The 9,811-nt window shown below is 32.6% G+C and overlaps 1 long non-coding RNA gene across 1 annotated transcript; it reads left to right on the plus strand.

The window, feature by feature from the left end:
- The first annotated feature begins 2,184 nt into the window (after positions 1-2,184).
- Positions 2,185-3,997, plus strand: LOC148762878 (uncharacterized). Its single transcript, XR_016026249.1, has 3 exons — positions 2,185-2,277; positions 2,933-3,006; positions 3,877-3,997. It is a non-coding gene; the product is annotated as an uncharacterized LOC148762878 (long non-coding RNA).
- The last annotated feature ends 5,814 nt before the right edge of the window (positions 3,998-9,811 follow it).

Genomic DNA, 9,811 nt, shown 5'->3' on the forward strand with positions numbered 1-9,811 from the left:
GATTCATTGAGCCAATCTAATGTATATTTGCATTGATAGAAAAAAATAACTTTTGTAGACCTTGAAATTTCCAAACCAAGAAAATATCTTGGCGCTCCCAAGTTCTTCAACTTGAATTTGGATTTGAGAAATTCTTTGACTATAGCTGAAGCACTAGATGGTGTACTTCCAATGATAATGTCATCTACATATACTAAAAGAGCAACAAAATCACCTTTAGTGGTAGTGTATGTGAACAACGAATAATCACTTTTAGATTGATTAAAACCATAACTAAGTAATGAATCAGTTAGCTTGAAATTTCATTGTCTTGTGGCCTATTTAGGACCATATAAGGTCTTCTTTAATTTGCAAGCTAGTTTGCTGCCAAGAGGAAAATCACCCTTCACTTTGTGTCCTTGTGGTAAATCCATGTATACAGTTTCATGAAGCTCTCCATTTAGGAAAGTATTATTTATGTCTAATTGACATAAATCCTATCCTTTTGTTGCTGCAATAGTAAAAAATGTTTTGATTGTTGTCTGCTTAGCTACTAAACTGAAAGTCTCAGTGTAGTCAAACCCTTCAACTTGGCTGTAGCCCTTTGCTACCAGCCTGGCTTTGTATCTCTCCATTTTTCCATCAGCATTGAGTTTCACTTTGTACACCCACTTGTAACCAGTTGTGTGTATTATTTAGTAGAGGGATTATATTCCAAGTCTCATTCTCTTCCAATGCCTCAATTTTAGAGTTCATGGCTTTTCTCCACTGATCATGTAACATGGCTTGGTAAAAGCTATAAGGTTCTGGGATATGACTAAGTGAAGTAGTGAAAGCTACAAAAGAAGAAGACAATATTTGCACAAATAAATGATTAGTAATGGGATAAAGGATAGAATTGTTAGAGTTTTTAAGTAAGTTACAAAGGTCGGCATCTAAATATTTGGGTTTTTCTATAAATCTTTTGCTTTTTCTTGGTTGAGAAGTGTGCTGGGGTTCAAAATCAGTAATGGGAATGTCAATCTCAAGAGATAAGGATTCCTCAACATAATCATCAAATTCAATTCTATTTGAAATACCCCATACTTTGATATAGTGATAAATAAAGTTGATCGAATGCAAATTGAGGTCAATTAAAATATTTAAAAGTGATAAAAGATGAAAGGAGTAGTTTAGGATAAAATATTTCGCAAGTGAGAAAATAATAATAAAATAATAATAATTTTATCATAGGAGAATTTGTGAGATAAAAGGCGATTTAGAAGTCAAGTGAGGCATAATAAGGTATTTCAAGTACCAAGGAGACAAGATAAAATTTTTAAAATATTAATATTTAACCGAATGTCGAAATCAGTCAAGAAGAAAGATCATATGGTTGATTCAAGTGGGGGAGAAGATGACAACCCTGACTCTATAAAAATATTTATCATGACATACACGTGATGGATAGCATGTTTGCATACTAGGAGAGTCCCAAAAAAAATTACAAAAGTTTATATTGTACCTAGACGTACAACAAAGTTGATTTAAGCGTCGAACTAGATCAAATATAGAATTCACGATGAAATTAAGAATTTTAAAGTCCCATAATGGTTTAATATGGTGAGTCGGAGTTCGAGGATCAATTTGGAGTCAAACCGAAATTTTCGCTATCTAGGGGTAAAATGGTCATTTGCCACCTGGGGACAAAATGGAAATTTTTAGAAAAGATTTTTGGCCTCATTTGACTTATTGGAGTAAGATTTGAGGTTTAGAAGTGAAAAATCTTAATTTCGGTATAATTTGGAGAAAAAGGGTAAAATGGTAATTTTGCCACCCAGAATCGAAAATTTAATTTTTGAAAGGATTTTGATCAAATTTAATTATTTGGAGTGTGAAGTGAGTATGAGGAGTGCAAATTATGCATTATGGCAAATTTTCAATTTTTGGGGCGAAAATGTAATTTTTGAAAAATTCAGGGGCAAAAGTGTAATTTTGAAAAATTTGCTCCACCAAAACTTTGGAAAAATCTGGAAATTTCACTTAAGACTTGGATAAGTCAAAGGGAATGCATGGTGGAAAAAGTAGGACAAATGGATGGCTAGAAAAAAAAATGAATTAATAAAATATTTAAAATATGAATAAAATAATATTATTTCATTAAACAATAAAAAGGCATAAAAAAATCAGCCCATAACCCATTCTTCTTCTTCAACATTCAGCCAAGCAAGAAATAAGAGAGAGAAAGGAGAAAATAAAACCCTAGCCAAGAAATTTAAAGGGAAAATAAGTGGAAATTCAAAAATCAAGTGAAAAAAGGTAACATTTCTTAAATTTGTCCTGTGCTTTACCTTTCCCATGCATTTTTCATCATTTTTCATGGTTGAATCATGTGATTTGAGGATGATTTGAATTCTGAAAAATGGGTTAGGAGAGAGAAAGTTTTTAGATTAATTTGATTTTGAGCTATGTTAGTGTTTAGTGTTAGTTTAACATGTTTATGAGCAAAACAACAAGAAAAATATTTATCTTCTCCATGAATTTCTCTAGGCCGAATCTAGCCAATGGTATGTGAGGATGAGGTTGACTTTATTTTAAGAGAATTGGGTGGAAAAATGATGAATTATGAGGTTGGAAATTAAATGGGAATTTTCGGTGCAATAAATTAAAATTTTTACTCACTAAGGGTAAAAGCGTAATTTATAGTTCGGACTGATAAATTGGACCAAATTCACAGTCATTGAGGTATTGTGGATATAATTGGATAATTGAAACTGAAATGGATGGAATTGGAGCCGAATTGGGGATTTTAGGAATTTACACCGTGTATAGGCGAGTTAGGTCGGACACTGCAATTAAGCGATTGTCTAGACATTTCAAATCCTATCTAGTGCATACTCATGGATAAGAGCCTGAAATAATTTATGATAAATTGACACAATTTATTGAATTTTGTATCATGGATTATGGATAGGTGGTGAGTCAATTGTTTCGGGTAAGAGACTGCACCCGAGGGCGGAAGATAGGAGTATTTCTACTCCTAATATTGTGAGTAAACTTATTATCGTCTTAATTATCTAGAGTAGTTTTATACAATTGTGTGATTTTATGAAAAATGGGTTTAAATGGTAAATTGCTATGTTTTAGGAGAAATTGTGATTTTATGAAATGATTTTATAAATTTTCTGAAAAATCGAATACTGGTTTTGAAAATAGAGTAATTGGAGACTGTCTGCTTGTGTTGTAAATTTATGGTTTCAAATTGAATGGCTTATGACAATATATGAGCATGAATGGCTAAATTGATTTTGATGTCAGAATTATTTGTATTGTGTATTCAGCCTTGAGAGGCTAGATTGCGATAAATTGCCATGTCATGCTAGAATGAATTTTATTAAATTGGTGGAGTATATATTGATTATTTACTGCAGAGGGGGTTCCGTGGACCAGCCTATTAGAGGGGCACGGTAAACTCCATTATATTATTACCTCGAACGGAGAGGCGCGTAGGGTATCTCCTGGGGTAAAGCTTAGGGTTCACTTCACGCCAAACCACCACGTGAAGGGGAACTCAGCCAACGCCAAGGAACGGTTGTATTTTTCTCAAACTAAAAATATATTTTAAGTGTATACGAAATTTTAACAGCCTTGGCGGACTCGGTTAGATGCCCTGCGCAAGGTATCACTGAGTATGAGTTTTGGCACGAGCCAAAGTTTTAAGAAATTCATAAGTCAAGTTAATTACTCGATTTATATGGATTGATTTTATTTGGTTGAAATGAACTGAAAGGTAATGAAATTACGGTATGATGACTTATTTTAATTGTCTCCATTTACTCAGCTTTAGATACTTTAGATGGTATCTGTTTACTCACTGGGATTATAAAATCTCACCCCTTCTTCCTATACATTTTTCAGGCTCAGGACAGTTTGTAGATAGTTGAGTAGGATGAGAACTAAGCTCGGAACTGCATTATAGAAAGTAAGAGTTCACAGTCTTACATCCTCTTGGTCAATTGGAGCCCACGTGTCATTGCAGATCAAAACTTATATTTTGGTTATCTGTATTTCTATTCATATAATTTTTACTTTACTTTCATGTGCGAAAAATTATTTACGAATATTTCTATAAAAATTTATTTTATGAGAAAATAGAATATTTTATTTATTATTTTTGAATAGTACTAGTTGTCAACAATTTGCTTTCAAATGAACGTTTTAGATACTTAATTGTTTTTAAATCATTAAATATATATTTTCTGCTTACCTACTACATTTTTAGCAAGTTTTGAGATTTTTGACGAAAAATTACGAAAATACCCTGTGAGCCAAAAAATAATATTTTATTGTTCTTATTTGAAAATGACTTATGGTTTTTTTGAAATGCGAGATTTAATAACTGTTGCTCACCGGGGAGATGCGAAAGTTGATGCTAAGCCTTGCGGGGTTTCAATCGGCATTCGGGGTGAAGAATGTCTGTCGAGGCCTCGCGACGGTTGTCACGGGCCCGATGGGGAGTTCCGGGTCGTGACACTATTATTGACAAGTGTGTCTGGTATGTTTTGAAGGTTATAGGAAGTAGAGGGCATTGTGGAATAGTCAATGGAATTAGGGTATTTAGAAAAGATGACATAAGGTTCATTGTTTTGAGGGGTAGGGCAATCAGTATGCTATAAAAATGGATCAGCAGATGTATTATTAGTGGTACTATCTTTAAAAGGAAAAATGTGTTCACAAAATACAACATCTCTGGAATTCAAAATTTGGTGAGTATGCAGATCATACAGCATGTATCCTTTTATGTGAACAAGATATCCAAAGAAAACACATTTTCTGGCTCTAGGATCGAACTTTTTCCTATGATGTGCAAGAGTGGAAACATTAACATAATTAACCAAATACCTTTAAATGATTATATGCTGGCAACTTATCCAACAAAAGTTCATAATGAGTTTTGTGATTTACAAGAAAAGGTATTCTGTTTATAAGGTTACAGGTAATTAGAATTAAGTGACCCCAGAAATGTATGGGCATAGAGGCTTGGAACATTATCGATCTAGCTACATTTAGCAGATGTTGGTGTTTCCTCTCAACTACCCCATTTTGTTGGGGAGTATCCACACATTATAGTTGATGGATTATGCCCTTGGAAGAATAAAAATCATAAAGCTTAAATTCTGGTCCATTGTCAAACCTAATCAGTTTTATTCTGTAATTAAATTGTGTTTTAACCACGTTATAAAAACTGGGCACTATTGAAACAACTTTTGACTTGTTTTTCATAAGAATAATCCATGTAAACCTGCTAAAATCATCTACCACAGTTAGAAAATATTTGTATCCCTTAAAAGTAACTATTGCATTTGGACCCCAAATGTCCATGTAAACTAGTTAAAAACAACATATAGAACATTTTTCATGTAAAGAAAATTGAAGTCTTTTCTACTTTGCAAGGGGACAAATTTCACTAACTGTATTGGGAGAAAAACTTACATAAGAAGAAAAACCTTTAATAATAGACATTCTATTTGTATAAAGGTGGCTTAACCTATAATGCCAAACATCAAAATTCTTTGAAAGTTTGTTACAAAAGACATTTGAAACATTGGAATTTCTATTATCTGAACTTTTAGGCTAAATTTTTGGAATATGCTGTGAAGAGGATTGAAAGACAGATCCTTCAAGGGCATAACCATCTACTATAATGGTAGGAAACTAAATCTGCAACACATATAGGCCTACTTGAATTTTAGCAAGCCCAATCATCCTTAAAGTGTTTGTGTCCTGAAGCGCACAATTATCATCATCACAAATCAAATTATATGCTTTGGACTTAGTGAATTTACTTATTGAGATCAAGCTAAAACTAACAACTGAAACATGTAGAACATTGTGTAAAATTATGAGTGGAGACAGTTTAACTAAACCAATGTGAGAAACTACAACTTTAGTGTTATTAGGCATTTCAACATAAACATCACTAACAGACTTAAAGGATAAAAAATGATGTAGGGAACATGCTATATGATCTGTAGCACCAAAATCCACAATTCATGTATGTTGATTAAAAATGACATTAGAATTATATAAATGATGTGAAGAATATGAATTTGAGGCAAGAATTATACCTGCCATAGCAGAATTCACAATTGAATGATTATGTTGAGGAGTATTTATTTCTGGTTTAGCATTTGAAGGTGGATCATCAGTCAAGCTAGTTCCCTAATCACTAAGTAAAACCATGAGCTTTTGAAATTGAGTTTTGGTAAGAGAAACACTAGACAAGGACTCGATAACCTCATCACAAAAACTTTTTGCTTGTAGATTGCTTACAACATTGTTGATACGTGGGAGATTTCTTAGATTTCTGGCATTTTTCTTTCCTTTTGAGAATTTAAAATTAGTTGAAAAACTTACAAGTCTATAGCATTTTTCTTTAGGATGTCTAGATTTCCCACAATGAGTACAAACAATAGTAGGCTTATCTCTCTTTTTCACATTAGTAATAGCAGACATAATAGACATCTCATGAAAAATTTATGTGTGTGCTACAACCTTTGGGTTTTTTTTCTAAAAACCAAATTGTATACTTTATCTAGAGTAGGAAATGTTTTCATAAGTAACAATTGTGATCTCAATGCAGCAAATGAATCATTAAGGCCTTTTAAAAACTTAAACACCATATCTTTCTCATACTAAGCTATGTATTTTTAAAAGCATTTATCATTGCGAGTACCACATTCACAAACTGGCATAGGCTTAGAAACCTTCAGTTCCTCCAAATAGCATTCAACTCAGTGCAATAAGCATCAATAGTTCTCATACCTTAGTTTACATTTGACAAAGTGAACTGTAAATGACAAATACGCACATCATCTAGTTGAGAGAACCGTTTCTTCAAAGTTTCCTAAATTTGGTGAGTTGACTTCATATAGAAAATAGTAGACGCAATGGGAGGTGAGATGGACTTAATGAACCAGGCAACAATAAGTTTGTTGCAATACATCCATGGAACATACATCTCATCAGTAATCTTCGGTTCTTAAATCATACCATCTATAAATCCGATTTTGTTACTTATAGAGAGGGCAAGCATGAACTGACAGCTCTAGGTGACATAATTTGTGGATGTGAGTTTTGGGTTGATCATCACTAACCCATGGTGATTGGAGTGATGGAGGTAGTAGGTGTTGGGATAAGCCTTGCAGCCAATTAAGATCTGTTAAGGCTTGATTTCAATCATGTAACATTATCATTCATATTAAATGATTAGAGGTTTTTTGTCCTCAATAAGACATTAATTATAATGAGTTATAAGTCTAATTGGATGAAGTTCATGAGATTAATATTCCTTGCAAGGGAATTGTAATGGATTACAGTTATGAGATCCTTATGCATCAAAGTATAATCCCAAAATGTTCTTGGTCAATGTATCATTGAAACTGGACATCAATGATGCTTAGAGACTGATATGCTCTATGTTCCATACTTTGAAAGTAAGCAATCGATCTCATAGATTGAAGTATAGAGATACTTAGAACTAGAATATAGGTGCTTGCCTAGGAAAGCAAGTTCATTGAACATGACCTACCATGAGAAATGCATTTGGTAATGCACTTCAGTGTCTATGCAACACTTCTAATGTGTTAGTCATGTAAATACTCCTTAGACTTGAGATACCAGGTTGTCTTATATGTGGAGTGCTATGCTTTGATTTTATCCTTACGGGTGCCTAACCAAGGATGCTAAAATAGGATGCTTTTGGGTCTAGTATGAAGCATGTGAAGGCAAATGAGTGGTCAAGATAAGAATCATCACTTTAAGTGTTTTAGGGGACATATTCTATCAGTTCTTGGTTAACATTAGCTTATTGAAGTCTTAGGCCAAGGTGACATGGAGATTATGAAAAAGGTTTCATAACTCTCTATAAAACTAATGCTAAAATTGTATGAACAAATATGAAGTTTAATAAGAGTAGACACTGTACCAAACTCTAATCATCTTTGGGATATATGACGAAAGAATAAATTACACTAATAGATTGTACACTAAAAGGTTGTCAAAGAACCCTCTGACTCTCTTAACAATTGGGTGGCCATGATGCATTGCTAGATGTCAATCTTGGTCTATGAAATTGATTATAAATTAATTGATTGAAATTTATATTAATTAGTTAAGTCATTAATCAATCCCATTGCCAACATGTTAAGAACCTAATGGGTCACACATAATGATTGCATTTGAATTAAATTGGGAGAGTGATGATTTAAGTTAGACTTAAATCACATGCTAGGTAATTAACTTCTATAAACTTAATTAAAAGATTTTGATTAAATTTTAGGCATAATTACAAATAGTTATAATTATAAGGCCTTGATTGCAAAATAAAAAGGAAATTAATTTTGATTTTAATTTTCAAGTACTTAATTAAAAGAGTTTAATTAAGTAATGAGCCTAATATTATAATGTGTTATAATATTAAGGACTTAATTGCAAAATTGAAGTTATTTTAACCTAACTATATAAGTCACCTTTTAACTATTTTCCATATGAGAGTTTTTCACAATTGAAGAAAACCTAGTTTTTTTTAGAAAAAGAAATTGTTTTCTCTCTTTGCCACCACTCCCTTTGTGTGAAAGAGAAAATTGCTCATGAAGCAATTTTCAAGAGAGGTTCGACTAAAATTGTGAGAAAGAAGAAAAGGACAATTGTTGTCATCTTTGTTAGCACAAAATATAGTTAGAAACTCCCTCATTTGTTGAAGGTTCAGGTGCAATCGTGTGTACTACCCTTAGAGGCTAAGCACTTGATTGGCTAAGGTTTTTGCCCCTTGTGGTGTTTGTGAGATTGCTTCGGGAAGTGCCATTGTGATTACAAAATTACTTGACAAGGTAACTTTCTAAGTAATAATTTATTTTATACTTTTATGTGTTAAATATCACCAAGGCATTCCATGAGTGGAGGTATGTTTTGGTTGTTTAGTTATAAAGTTTCAATTTTTTTCCGTTGCGTATTTTGAGCATGTTGTCCATAGCCAAACCCATAAGTAAGGAGATTGGGGGTCTTTTGTTAGGGGAAGCAAATTCCTAAGGGATTTGCTACCAGGGTTAGAAACAGAGGAAAGTGTTGTATCAGCTATGGAAGATGAGATTGGTAATCAATTGAAATGAAAATGAAGAGTTTAAGAGGAAAAGAGGATATGAAAAGTTTGAGAAATGGTTCAGCAAAGGAAAGAGGATGAATGATTAGAGAGAAAAATAAAAGAAATCAATAAAAGCTAGTATCAAAAAATCCAATTGAATGGTCACTCAAAAGCGTGCAGCTCTGATACCATGATAAAACGAGAAAAAGGAGAGAATGCCAGAAAGAAGAAAATGGGAAATTTTCCCACTTGATTCATTGATGAAAGAGCTATTGCTGTACAAAACATATATGCAGATAACAAAAAGAGCAAAAAGACAAGAGTCATATGCAAAAGACTATATTGGCTCTGTAACTAATTCTTAGCTAATTACACAAATAATTAAAACATTAAAACATTATAATACAAATTATATATTTCTATTAGATATCAATCATCTCTTCAATCACGATCTACTAAACTTTAAAATCCCTTCTTTTTCACCTTTTTTTACGGGGGTTGTTTGTGTGGTGGAAAATGAAGTAACTTGATTTTATTGATTAAAAAAAGATTAGATTTTTAGGAAGAATTTTTTTTATATAAAGTTGATTTGATGTTTGGAAATGGGTTCAAAATGCAGATATGTTCATGGGGTTTGAAGAAATAGATGGAGAAGATGATATAAGACAGGAATTTTCATGCCCTTTTTGTTTAGAGTATTTCAATATCGTT

Source organism: Theobroma cacao, chromosome 5 (genome assembly GCF_053813885.1).
Source record: "Theobroma cacao isolate CCN51 chromosome 5, ASM5381388v1, whole genome shotgun sequence".
Classification (NCBI taxonomy): Eukaryota; Viridiplantae; Streptophyta; class Magnoliopsida; order Malvales; family Malvaceae; genus Theobroma; species Theobroma cacao.